This window comes from Tyto alba, unplaced genomic scaffold (genome assembly GCF_018691265.1).
Source record: "Tyto alba isolate M040663 unplaced genomic scaffold, T.alba_DEE_v4.0 Super-Scaffold_39, whole genome shotgun sequence".
NCBI lineage: Eukaryota > Metazoa > Chordata > Aves > Strigiformes > Tytonidae > Tyto > Tyto alba.
In genome coordinates this window covers 9,661,167-9,674,445 of record NW_024881314.1, presented here as the reverse complement: position 1 = coordinate 9,674,445, position 13,279 = coordinate 9,661,167, and the positions used below count along the sequence as shown (strand labels likewise).

At 46.2% G+C, this 13,279-nt stretch overlaps 1 protein-coding gene across 1 annotated transcript in view; it reads left to right on the top strand.

The window, feature by feature from the left end:
• The first annotated feature begins 252 nt into the window (after window positions 1-252).
• LOC116964022 overlaps window positions 253-13,279 on the top strand; it is a 66,052-nt gene continuing 53,025 nt past the window's right edge. Inside the window, exon 1 of the mRNA XM_033002189.2 lies at window positions 253-344. The gene's annotated coding sequence lies outside the window, so the exon portion shown is untranslated. The remainder of the gene's footprint in view (window positions 345-13,279) is intronic.

Below are 13,279 nucleotides of genomic sequence, written 5' to 3'. Positions count from 1 at the left end.
TGGCCAGGGTGTCATTTGCACAGCTGACTCGTTAAAGGTTTTAAATCAAGCCATTCTGCCAGATCCTTCATGACTTTGTGAAGAAATTTCCCCCTCGAATCTGCACAGCCCCGTTTACATTTTTATTAGCTGAGATGTGCTATTTGAACTTCCTTATCCTTTGACCTCGTCACTTCCTTTTCAATTCCTGGAAGAGCTGCAGTGAGTTTCACTACTCACGGGAAGGCAGGCAGGCTGTGGTAGGCAGAAGAGGCCATCTCTTCCCTCCGAATGCCAAGAAGAGTTTCCCTCTTACAAATGCCTTTTGGGAGAACCTGTTCAGCACAGAAGAGGACTTGGCCTGGGTAATATTTCACATCTTCCTCTGTGTCAATTCTAATCTGATCATCTTTTTGACAATATTTTGAGAGTGACTGGGGTGGGGGGACACAGATAAATGCTACTGAATTCTCTTTATTACAAAGCACTCAAGATTAAGAAAATTTGCATCAGAGTTCTGTAAATCCTCCAAATCATCATCAGAAAAGCCACAGGGAGTACAGCCAAACTGAGAGAAGGACCTTTCATGGGCCAAAACCTGATGCTAGACTATTACATATATCCTGTGCAACACCTCCTCATTCTAGTCTGCATGGCTGTGCTGATCACACAGCTCAATGTCCTCAGTCATCCTCTCCTCCCCTCCAGTTGCTCTGTTCCTTCCTGGGAGGTTATTCTGTAGTTTTTCAGCCTGGTTCCTCATATCTGGGAATTAGAGGATTTATGAAAGTGTTTCAGGGCCAAAAGACTTGTAGGGAAAAAATCAGGCTCCCACCATTTCCAGCTACATCTCCTCTTGCTGATCCTAGGTGTTTTCTTAGCATGGAGAGCAGCACACATCCTCAACTCCTACTGCTTCTTCCTGGCAGCAAAGATTTCTGCTGAAGCTTTCAAAAACCTCTCACAAGATACACAAGATGAAGCGTGAAAGGTTGTCTGGCAGCATGTAAAGAGCAGCAAATGTCATTGCATAGAGTTTATGCCACTGTGGACTCTGTGGTGACATTTGCCATCCTGCACACATGGGAGTAGAGATGGAAGGACCTGGGATGGTGACAGTCACTGACAGCTGGTGCTGGTAAGGGTCACCTCTCTGATGCAGCAGATGCTAATTCAAATTCTCATTTAAAAAGCGGCTTTTCTATTATAAATTATACTCCCACATAATACATTTTCTTGCTTACTCTGATGAGCAACTTCTATTCTCACTGGTGATAGCTCAGTGCTGACTTCTAGTGCCTGTCTTCACATTGTTGTGAAGACAGTAAAGGAGACAGAAAAGTCCTTTTTTTCCCCCCTTGTCGCAGTGTCACCAAACTCTGACCAGGGTCCTCACGGTGCTGCTTCAGCCCCACCTGGGGCTGCTGCCCTCTTTCTGCTATGCACCGCGTTCCCTCCAGTCTTTGCAGGCATCTCTTGACCAGAAGCATCCAGCCCCTCCCAGCAGTTCAGTGACAGAGTTTGGGGGTCACCGAGCAGGGGAAGACACTCTTCCCCCCACTGTAAGCCATCCCCAGCCGTGGCATGGGCTGTACAGCGTGGATGCTCCAGGCTATGAGCAGCCTCAGCTGAAACGGCTGCCTGGCACAAGGGGTTTGGGCCAGTGGCTCAGTCTGTGGTGTGCGGGGCCGTCGCAGTGGATGGAGATGAGCCCTGCCATGCAGTGATGGTTGTGGCACTGGTACCAGTCTGCAGTTAGAGAGGGCTGCAGGACAGGCTGGGTCACCCACAGACTGGTTAATTCAAGAGAGATAAACCCTTGCTTCTCCCCAAAGTCCAGCAGTGGAGCATCTTTCCTCAGGTATGATGAGCATTGTGAATTTACCTCCCATACCCCATGTGTTGCTGTGAGGTCCCTCCTGTGGCAGATGGGAATGACTGTGTGCAGGGTGCTTGAAAGAGAAAGTCTTTGAGCTAAAAGCACTGCCAGAAATGACAGGTGTTAGTTAAAAGACTCAAAAGCGTGTGCCAGCTTTTAAATAAAGCGTTTTGCCCTCCATGGGTTGCTTCCTGTGATGAGGAGCAGGTAGCAGATGCGTCGCCTGTGCCAGTGAGACAGTCCCTCTCTGCAGGGACCTCTGTGTCACCAGGACAAGGTCCGGGCAGCAGCGATGGACCCTGCAGAGCACAGGGGAGGTGGCTGTGCAGTGTTTGCTCCTCTGTTGGCTTTTTGATGTAGGAACTGACTGGAGGATATTGGGTCAAATGAGCAGTGGACGTGGCACTTCACCCTGAGAAGGAACCTGTTCCTCTCAGGCAGCGAAGTTCCCTTCTTTTGTTTCCATTCTCCCAGGGCACAGGGCTCCTCTGCACACTGTCCCTTCCCACCATTGCTTGCTCCTGCATTTTATAAACCGTATCTGAGAAGGATGCAGCCATTGGCATTTTATGTCAGAGAGAAATTCTCCTGGAAACAGCTCTAATGTAGAAAAAGGTGCTTAGTTCCCCAGTCAAAAGCAGTAGGAAGACTGAACAGGTGCCTGGTTTCACAGCTGGGGAGCACATTTTATTGTTTCAAAATACTTCTCTCTGGCTTGAATTGGTTCAAAGTAACACTTTGCTTAACAGAGGCTTACTGGTAGCTGAGTGCTGCAGCACGCAATGGGAAGTGGCTGCACACAGCAAACGGTGGGGACTGAGGATGGGGTGGTGATTGCTGAGGGCTGCACCCCAGCACTGATCCTGAGCGAGGGGGTGGTCACAGAGGAGGTGTGCAGGGAAGCCCACGACTGGGAGGTAAACTGTCCCTTTGCAACCCCAGCAATGTCTTCCTGCCTGTGCTGGATTGACAGGTCCAGCATAACTCAATTTATCATGGGTTTGCATCCCCCTGGGGCTGAGGCTGCTGGCCACACGAAGGGAAATGCTTGTCCTGCCCCAGCTGTGCTGGTCCCCACCCCTGCCTGTACTCAGCCAAGCTGAGCTGCTCTGACAGTGCCCTCCGGCACGACTGGATCACTTTCCTCTTATTCCTGGAGTACTTAATACTCTTCAGAACTACTCTCACCTCACCTAAACTCTTCATATTAACACAGCATCTTTCCCAGATCAGCCACACTGCAGATATTTTATTTAATCTCTGCTGATTTCCCAGCAGTAGCTGAGTCCAGCTGTGCCATATTATAGAAAGCTTATGGCAGCAGCCACAAAAAAAATCATCATGAATCTACTGTATAAAAGTCGCTGTGAAGCCGCAGCATAAAATGCCCTCGTGGCATCAGAACATTTTTATTGTACCATTGCTGCACATTTGGAGGTCTTGTAAAATATTTATGTTTGAAATGGACTGTTCCCAGTGGGCTGGGGAACTGCCTTTGGAGTGTGCCGTGGCCTTTTGATGTTGTGTGCAGCTGAATAGTGGGTCTTTTTTTCAGGTTTTGGAAGTGGTGACAAAGCCACATCTGTTTTATTGGAGAGTCAAAGGGAGCGGCATCCCTTGTGCATCCCTTGCTTTCCAGACTGTAAATGCCAATATGTACAAATACCTGGATTAATGAAAAAAAAAACCCCAAACATTAGAAATCCCACTCAGTGTAGAAATCGGTAATAGCTTGAAGTGCTCTTTTTCTGTGTCTCCAGACCCTGATCACATCACCTCTCAATTCCCATCGGGGTGATGTGGGGTGTAGTTTTTGGCCACATGATTGAGCTGTTGTCTCTGGGGATGGCTGTTACAGCCACACCGGCGCTGCCTCCTCTTTCATCCTGGTTTGGATTCCACCTCACTCTGTATCATCCCGGGGTTGTACGAATGAAGAGATTTGCAGTGAAACGATGTGCTTCATTTCACATGCATCATAGCTGTGCTCAAAGCCATTCTTATTTCACTGTGAAGGCTGCTCCATGTGTGAATGGGGAGAGAAGACTGCCTCCAATGTGTATGCTCTGAGCTGCAGGCAGCTTTCCCACACACATTCTGGGCTCTGTGCGCTGCAGGCTGGTCCGTGGTGCCACAAATAGTGGGGATTTGGGTTGCAGGGATAGGGAAGGTGCAAATCTTCACTATTTGTTAACCCACAACCTAACTCTTCTCAGCTGCCAGCACTGTTTGCGCGTCCCTCGCAGGCTATTTTGAATAAAATGTTTCTCTAGGCTAGAACACTGAAGGTCAGGAATACAGACAGGCTGGTGGGACTGGGTCTGTCAGGATGCTTTTAAGCAGTTACCACTTTGCAGGTCATCTGTCCCCAACACAAATGAAAGATATTGGGCACCTTCTGCATGGGGTGGATGGTTGTTGCACAGCCCATCGTTGTTGTGAGCCTTTAAACAACTCTGTTAACGGCAAGCAAAACATTCAAGGATCCTAAAGTGGCTTCAAGCTGTTTTTTGCCAGCCTGCATTAGCAGTGTATGACTCACTGCAATTGGCATCCCACAACTTTTTTGCAAAGAGGCTCTTGGTGACCTGTGCTGACCCTGTCTGAGTCCCAGTCCCCTTGGGCCATTACCCAAGTGTTTATCCAGGACTCTGTGACACTGCAACATCTGGCCATGCCTTCTCCTCACAGCACAGCAAGAGCTTCTCATTTCTCAGCTGTGCCCAGAAAGCAATGGGAGCTGACAGCATTTTACCTGACCAGAAGAGAGGGGTATCTTTTTCCCTTTCCTACCTGTGCCAGGTGGCAGCTCTCACCAGCAGTATCAAGCATTTCCCTTTCAAACTCATTTACCTTTCCCTACTAGTCCTTCTCATGAGCTATTCCTTTGCAGCTGACTCGACCATACCTGTACCTCTGCAGCACCATGGCCATGCCCAAGGCACACAGTGCAAGGACCCACTCGACTGCTTTAATTGCTTCAAATTAATTACATTGCAAAGAGGCTGTCATGGTTTTTGTAAGTGTAGAGGAGCGTTTGCTCCTGGAGCTCTGTTATGCATGCAGATCTAGCTGTGAGTCTAAGATATTTGGAACAAGAAGCAAACAACTTGAATTTTTTTGTAGACTTCGTCTTTACTCTCCAGAATCACTTTGCGCCATCAGCAAACTTTGTCATTTTCCTCTTCATTCCTTTTTTCCAGCTCATTTATGAAGGCACTGGATGGCTGGACACCCCAGGTGACTCTGCCCACTCTGAAAATTGACCATTTACTCCCACATATTGTTTCTTATCTTTTAACCAATTATTTATTTGTATGATGACATTTGTTCTTGTCTCATGGAAAATTTGCTGTTGAAGGACCTTGCTGAATGCTTTCTGATAATCCAAGTGAACAGCAGTAATTATATTTCCCATTTCTACACCCTCATGGTCTCATTCAGAGAGGTCCGATCTGTTCCTGAGGCAGAGCTTCTCTTCTGAAAATCTGTGATACCTTTTCCCCAGTACACTTATTTGTGTGCCTGCTCACTGTCTTCTTTATTCCAGTTTCTCCTAATTCATCATGCTTACAGCTCCATAGTCACTCAGCTCATCACTGAAACATTTTTGGAACACTGACATCACATTAACCACTTTCTAGTCATCCACTACACAGAGAGTTTTAAGCAAGCAGTAACATGCCACACTTAACGCTGAAGCTATTTCATCCCTGGGCTTCTTTATGGCTTCTGGATGAATACAGTTCCAAATCTGGCATCCTTGAAATAAGTTCATACAGGAGGGGAAGATCATAGTCTGGTGTATTTATTTTACTTCATTGATTGTCTGGCCTTTAAAACACTGTATAAAAAGAAATCTGTGTTTTAGGACATGTGGAGTATTACACTGACTTAAGAATACTTGGGCTGGGCGTGTTGCATTTAAAAATTCATTTGAAAATATCAAGTCTATGCTGCTGACCCTAGGTCCTTTCAGAAGGGATAAAGGAGCTCTTAAATGTGCCAGAGAGCGTTCTTCAACATCTGCAACTCTTAATACATAATCCCTGGTGTTATCTGGGCAGCTTTAGAAAGAAAAGGAACATTGAACAGGAAGAAAAATAATAAGCTTTCTACTGTACAGAACATATTCTTTCCTGCAAGGACTGGTTGTGCCCAGGCTCTCGCTGTTCCAGACTACCTGCTCCACAGCTCTTTGTTTGCTTTCTGCGATTATAAATCTTGTCATGAATCTGTGTGTTTCTTTGTCTTTACACATTCTTCTTAGAAGCATTTTCTGTAACTTTTGCACACATGAGTCTGGAAAATAAATCCCCCCCCAGGGCTGTTAATGCCAATTGGCTGTGTTTAAGCTCAGTGAGCATGAGTGGCTGATATCTGTCAGCTGTGATGAGAGGTGGGCTGCATATACCTGTTTCAGCTGGCCTAAGGGGATCGAGCTATGGAGGCATGGTGTCAGCTTTAGTTAGGCAAATTCAGGTTTGGGAGTGGCTGTGGTTTGAGGAGCTGCTGAAGCCTTGTAGGTCTAGGAGAGCTGGGGTAGCAGGAGTCATAAAAGAAGAGCATGAGCTTATGGAAGCTGTAAGTTTTGTTTTTCCTAATGAAAGGTTTTGCTGTTTGATGTTTGTATCCAGTGGCAGTTGGGCAAGGGGGGTAATAGATGACCTTTATAATAAATTAAAACTGGGGTTGATGCTTGAACTACTTGCAGGGTAAAGGCAGTCATGTAAAATCTGATCTCCTATTTCATCTGAAATGCAGGTATGTAAGTAGCAGCTGCAATGTAAGGAATGCATGAAGCACCTATCAATCCCCCTCCATATTCTAGAGAGAGTTTAGTCCCAAATCTATTTTTCACTATTTACCCTATTGCTACATGCCATGCATGTTGCATAAGTTTGAAAATGTAATGACTAAAGCCTCTGGATTTTTATGAGCTGTCTTGAAGTATTTAACTGCTTTTCTGTAAGAGGAATTGCTTTCCCTTCTTTCCGCAGACCTCTCGTTATTGTTTGGCTCTCACACATGTCTATTTTGACTGAATAGTTGCCCTTGCTGGGATGGCTAGGGAACCATAGGCTGCAGCAAGAACCATTGCATTGTTTTCTTTCCATGTGCAAGCAGGGGAGAGGGCCCTGCCATACCTACCTGGCAGCTACTTTTCCACAATCTGGGATGTCCTCAGAGAAGCAGGTTTGCTCTGTACCCATTGTGTGTATGTACTCCTGGGCTACTTGATGATGATGGGGCAGGGAGGCAGCTCTGGGGTGTAGGAGGGCACCTGGAGTGGAGATGGATGAAGTGAAATGGCCTCAGCTCCTTCTAAACCCTCAGAAGCAGAGTCTGAGCTGTGGCAAAGGAAGGGTCTTCACGTTTGCTCAGACCTAAGAGCATCCAGTGTCCCTCCGTGCTGGCAGACCTGCCCCTTCTCTCCTGTTTAGCAGCATCCAGCTGTGAGGAAGGTGTCTCTTGCCAGCTCCAGTCTGGCCCTTCAGCAAGTCCCTGTGCTGGGAAACCCTCTCTTTGTCTCTCTGCAGGGAAGCCCTCCGTTTCCTCTCAGGTTCTCAGTTTTGCACAAAGGAGCAGTCTTTTTTTCCTTTGCACAGTCTATCTGTTTCCAGGTGATTACACTGTGGCAAGTGTGGTCTTCTGAATGCTGCAGTACTTCAGCCCTTTCCCTTTTGAGTCACCTTTCTGCCTTATATTTTCTGCATTTGTAATTTCTGTTCATCACAATTTTCTTATTCTCTTCTTCCCAGGGTAAGATAAAGTTGACCCTGTGGCTCTTCTTTTTATACATCTCGTATAAAAGCATAACCCTCTATCTCCTGCTGACATGGCTCAGACTGTGATAAAGCAGATCAAAATGCAGGTGATGTTGGTTTTGTCAGGAGTGCTTGAGAACTGAGATTTCACACACTTGGCATGACAGCAAATCTGCTGAGATGCTGTGCTTCTGCTGACTCAGCTTCCTCTGAATCTGGAAGATGCCAAGATGAGTAAGGCTCCTGTGACTTTTGCTGAGGATGGCCATATCATTTTTCTTTTTACAACAGAGTCTAAGCGAACACTGTTGAAGTTACTGGTGCTCCCTCTTCTTTGCTGCATGTCCATGATCTCAAACACCAGAGCTCGCTCAGCTGTAGTTCATTACTAAGTAGAGTGGGTGAAAGAGCTTTTTGAAAAACCATGCCCTCCTGACCTAGAACTAATACTCTCCCCTTCTTCCCAGCCAGATGAGGCTGGAACAAGAGATGTGCATAAACTTTTGTGTGAGAGCATCCTATGTGAATAATTTTGCCAAAGGAACAAGTAAACTTGCAGAAACCCTGCTGTTGGAGGCTTTACCAGGAGCTGCACTGGATGTTCCCTGGGGCTGTAACTCACAGCTGAGCAACACAGAGCTTTTCCATCAGGATGTTTTTCAAGACTTCAGAATATATAAGGGGACAGGGGAAGGAAATGGGGTTTCTCGCATTCTGACCATTGCTCCTAGCCTTCTGTCTCAAAATTGGTGGGATGTTGTCCAAAAATATCCTAGTTCTTGCTGATCAACATTTCCTGACAAAGCTTCTTGTCAGGACATCTGACAAGTTCTGCTGTGATTTCTGCTGGTGTGTGCCAGCACCTGGGAGACAGCATTTCTCAAACACTTCTATCTGTATTACTCATTCCTCTCTCATGTTTATCCTCATTATCTGTTTATTTCTTGTCTTGCACAACTTTTGCATTGTGTCAGCCTTCTTCATCCATCTCTGTCACTGCTTCACTCCTGCCTTCATCCACGCAGGTGAGCAAACACCAGATGTACTGATATGAGTGGGCATCTAGTAACAGGGCAGCACAGATGATGTCTGAGCTTCCAAGGCCTCTCCTTTGTGTGCATCTTTGGGGAGCTTGCTTTACTTTTTGTGGGCTGTGTTGAGACTTGACCTTGCCAAGAACTGCTGTTCCAGACTGATCCTGTGATGACCTAATGGTCCCTGTTCCTGTGGCACTTTCAGTGGCAGCAGAAATTGGGTGCCTTGGCAGATGGCAAGTGGGTTGTAGGAGAGAAGGGTAAAAGATGAGAGTGTAGAGGAACAATTAAGTTAATGAGAAATGAGGAGAAGAAAGGAGAAAATCTGATGGGTTCTTTAGATTCCTCCAGCTTAGAAAGTTGCTCAAAAGTCTCCTGACTTGTCTAAAGGTCCCAGTCCTTGGTGATACCTTGAAATGGTGCTGCTCACATAGCTGAGTATAAACTGGGTAGACAAAGGTTTAGTGTTTGTGGACCTTGGAGCCTGGTGTTAGGGTTACATGCATGCATTGACCCACCTTGTGCTTCTAGCTTGAGGATGAAGGGGAGGAGAAAAGATGCCTGCCTGGACCAGTTAGTGTGTTTGTCCTGGGCTATTCCTGGCAGTGAGTGGAAGGGAAACTTTATGTTGCTTCTTACAGAAGTGTCTGTTGGATGCATCCCTGCCCATTGGTGTGGCACCATTTCATGGTGAGCAGTAGGAGGGAGCTTTGAGCAAATTGGTGTATCTGGCTGTGTGCTGAACTCCAGTCCCCAAAACAAGACAAGCACACCAGTGTTGTGTGGTGCCAATTAGCCCTGCAGCTCATTGCAACTAGTTAATTTGGGTGAAGATATGCACTGATGTGTTTATGCTGCTTCTGGTCCCCAAGCAGGCTCATGTGCTCTCCGTGGCATCACAGTGAGTTTGTGGGGCTACAGAGCATTGAGCAGGGAGGGGTCTGGGGGCTTTAAGTAAATAAATGAGAAGGAAACTACGGAAGGGAGGAGACTGAAAGAAACCCCCGGGGGGCAGTCCCCCAGGGTGAGGAGCTGTTGGATTTGGTGTGTGTGTAGTTTGTGTGGAGTGATGAAATAGTTTTGAGGGAGACTGGAACAGGGTGGGCATCTCCCTGAACTGCCCTGGGGCTGCTGGGCAGCCTGCGCTGTGCTGCCACGATGGGCAGGCTTCTCAAGGGGGAAAAAAAGGCAAGCTGAACTATGTGATGCTTTAGCAATAACAGCTTGTCCATCATAAATTAGGAGATGGCCTGCCCCTTTAACCCCAAGTTCAGTCTTTCTTTGCTCCAATGCTTGCTCTTATCTGTGCAAGTTCCCAGCTGTGGGAAGCATAATCTGCCCAAATCTTCCTGACACCTCTTCTTTGGCCATGTTGTGCGGTGGCTGGGCTATGCCTACGTAACCTTCTCATGTTGCTCAGGTTAATGAGCCCAAGTCTCAGCTGTGTGCACACCAAATAACAGAATAATCATGATCTGATGCTTTGCAGACAGCTCTGCATTATTTATAGGTATGAAGTAATACACTGTCCACAAGGGGAACATATGGACGCTTGGCTGTCAGTATGTGGTACAACTTCTTTTCTGTTTGTCTTGTGGCAGCCTGTAGGCAGGTATTTCTCTTTTTTTCCTCTCTTCTTTCCAGTAAGGTTGGTTTAAAAATGCTAAAATATAATGAGACAAAATTGTAGCTAGTAAGACTTTGACTTCAGAAAGACAAGCATCTGTCCCACTGGTATTGATTCACCAACTCACAGCTACCAGCCATGCCATCAGAGTTACCTCTTGGTCTGAAATCCTTTATGTAGTTACACTTAAATACCTTTAGCAGAGCAGTCTGTACATGTCTTGTACTTGTCTTCTTGCCATGCTCTCTACTTACAGATGATGTAAAGATGGCACAATTGCCCTGTTCAAATGTTGCTTTCCAGCTCCAAGATTCATAGCTTGCAGCCCTCCTGCCAAGTTAATCACCAATTCGTATACCTTCTCCAAAATCCCAACTTTCTCCAAGACCCCTTAATAAAACATATGAGAAATGTCAGAGTAAAGAGGCTTTTTTTAATTGAAAAATGTGGTTCCACTATTTTCCATGGTAAAGATTCACCGAGACAAGAAATCTTTAAAGCTATTATTCTCATTACTTTATTTGAAGCAAAAGGGTATTTGGATTTAGCAAAATATTATGTTTCTATTGAAAAGAAACTTTCAATTTCAACTTTTCTTATCCAGGACTCCTTAATCTCTCATTTTCCAGTTCATGAGAGATCTCAGCAGTCTAGCTTTCCATTCTAGTTTGGGGTAGAAAATGATTTCAAATATCTTCATTTGTATGAGGAAAATCATCAATTAGCCTCAAAAATGAATTAAACCAAGGAAGAAATTATCTTGGTTATCTTCTCTCTCTTCTGTTGTACTTGAAATGCTGGAGCTGTGCGCTGCCCGTTCAGATGTTGGGAGGTGAAATGTCTGGAATGGCACCTTTGGGTGTAGATTAATGTATGGGGCAGCTTTTCTGTCTGGAACCTGACCAGATGGTGTTGTGGAGACCCCATATTAATGATCTATGGTAATGTCTGTGTTGCACTTGATGGACGCTGGTTTAATGGGTATGGATGTTGTGGCTGCAGATATGTGTTGGAGTGAGGGAATGGAGCAGCGAACTCTAGAACTGGAGGGATTTGGGTGGGATGCCTTTCCCATGGCTCCCCCATCTTTGTACCTGACAGCACTGCAGGCAGCAGAACTGAGGTTGGATCGCTGATCAGACCTTCTTAGGAGGAAATCATTGTCCAGGATAAGCTTGTGACCAAATGGAGACACCTCTGTGCAAAGAGGACAGCTCTTTTGCACCTCCTTGTATTTTGAGGACTGGGTTGTGTATCTCAGTCCTGCTGGACACGGCCCCCGGTGCCTGAGCTCTGTGTGCTCTCTAGAAGCAGCCTGGCAGGGTGGGGAGGAGGCAGCTGGTATATGTGAAGATGTTGTAGCCAGCTTTATTGGAGGATGGCACGATGGAATTAAAATAGCTGTAGCCTGTGGCCAGAGCCTTTCTATGGCAGCAGCAACAGCAATCCAGTCCCCTGGTACGGAATTCAGATCTGCAGGCATGCTTCGTCTTCCCATTAGGAATTCTCTCTTTCCCAGTTCTCACAGCTAACTTTCAGTGTATATGGCATTCGATTCCCCAGGGCATCATGTGTCCCAGAAAAGCAGAAAGCTGCGAGGGCCTCGCTTCTGGGAACAGCTCCCTGAATCCAGGTGCTCCTGTCCAAGTCTCCAGTCTGCTCTGTGTATCTGTTGGGGTGATTTTCATGACAGTAGTTGAATGGGAATGGGCTCTCTGCCCACTTCTCTGCATTGGGCTGCATTCTGTCCAGCTGCTTTTCTCTTTGAAGCACAGATGAGATCGTGATCAAGAGAGGTTTTGGCTGGCTTCTATAGGGAAGGTGTCTCAGCACTCACCCACGTCCAAGGGAATGTAGAAAGATTACAAAAGTTTGTGCTCTGCAGGCTCCTGCCAGCAGAGGAAGAAGGAAGAAGATAGGATTAAAAAAATTTTTCCCTGTATTTCTAGTTTTAGGGCATTAACACCAGTTGGACCTTGCTGTTTCTCAAAGCAGCAATTTATGAAGAATTGTTGTTTAACAAAAGTTTTAAGCTCACTGGGTTTCTCAGCTCACCCAAACATACCTCCTGTGTCTGTATTAATGTTTTGAAAACTGCAGCTGCATTGGGCAGCAAAGACTTTTATGTCCTTCTTGTAGCCAGCTCTGAGCCTGTGCTCATGCTGAGGTTGAAGCAGTTTGTATTTTCCTTCTGAAGGTGTTAGCACTGCTTGCCCAGGGGCTGGGGAAGGTAGGAGGTTTGAGGGGCTGTGATCATGCAGGCTGGGCTAACTGCTGACAGCTTCCTTGATAGCAGCCCTGGGATCTTCTCGAAGGCTTTTCTTGGGTGCCAGTGCAATTGATAATATCAGAGGACAGTGGCATATAATGTGCTAAGTCATATGCATCATCTTTGCCTCAGAGCAAGCAGTTCAGAAATCAAATTCCATGATATCTCTTAATAGCAGTTCAAAACAGGAATACATACTAATTTGCATTAGTTCTGACAGAGGCATCTCATGGTGTTTCTCACATGGTACACCTTTGTCCACTCTAAAAAGGCCGTGTTGGATTACAAGGGCACCAATCTCTCCTTACATGGTCCTTAAAGACATGTCAGCTTTTGTAGCAGCTGTTGGGTTCTGAGTTTATTGCTCCAATGGGGATGGTCAGGGAAGAGGATGATGGGTTTTGCTTTGATTTAATTGTTTTTGCTTCCTCCCCCTGCTTCTGAGTTTCTCATGACATTTGGGCTGGTGGAGCAAGCTTCTGCTGCTGAGGTGGATGCAGGGCTGGCTCAGGAGCTGGGTATGGGTGAAGATGCTCAGACCTCCTGCTTTCCAATTTCATAGTCCATTTAGATGCACAGACAGGAGAGGAGGATTACTGCAAAGTCAACCCTTGTCCCTACTGACTGCAGAATCAGGATGGGAAATGGAAGTCTCTGAATCTTGAACTGTATCTTACTGAAACCTTCTCAGGGTGAAGGACCTAGAGGTATTCCCTGTTCTGC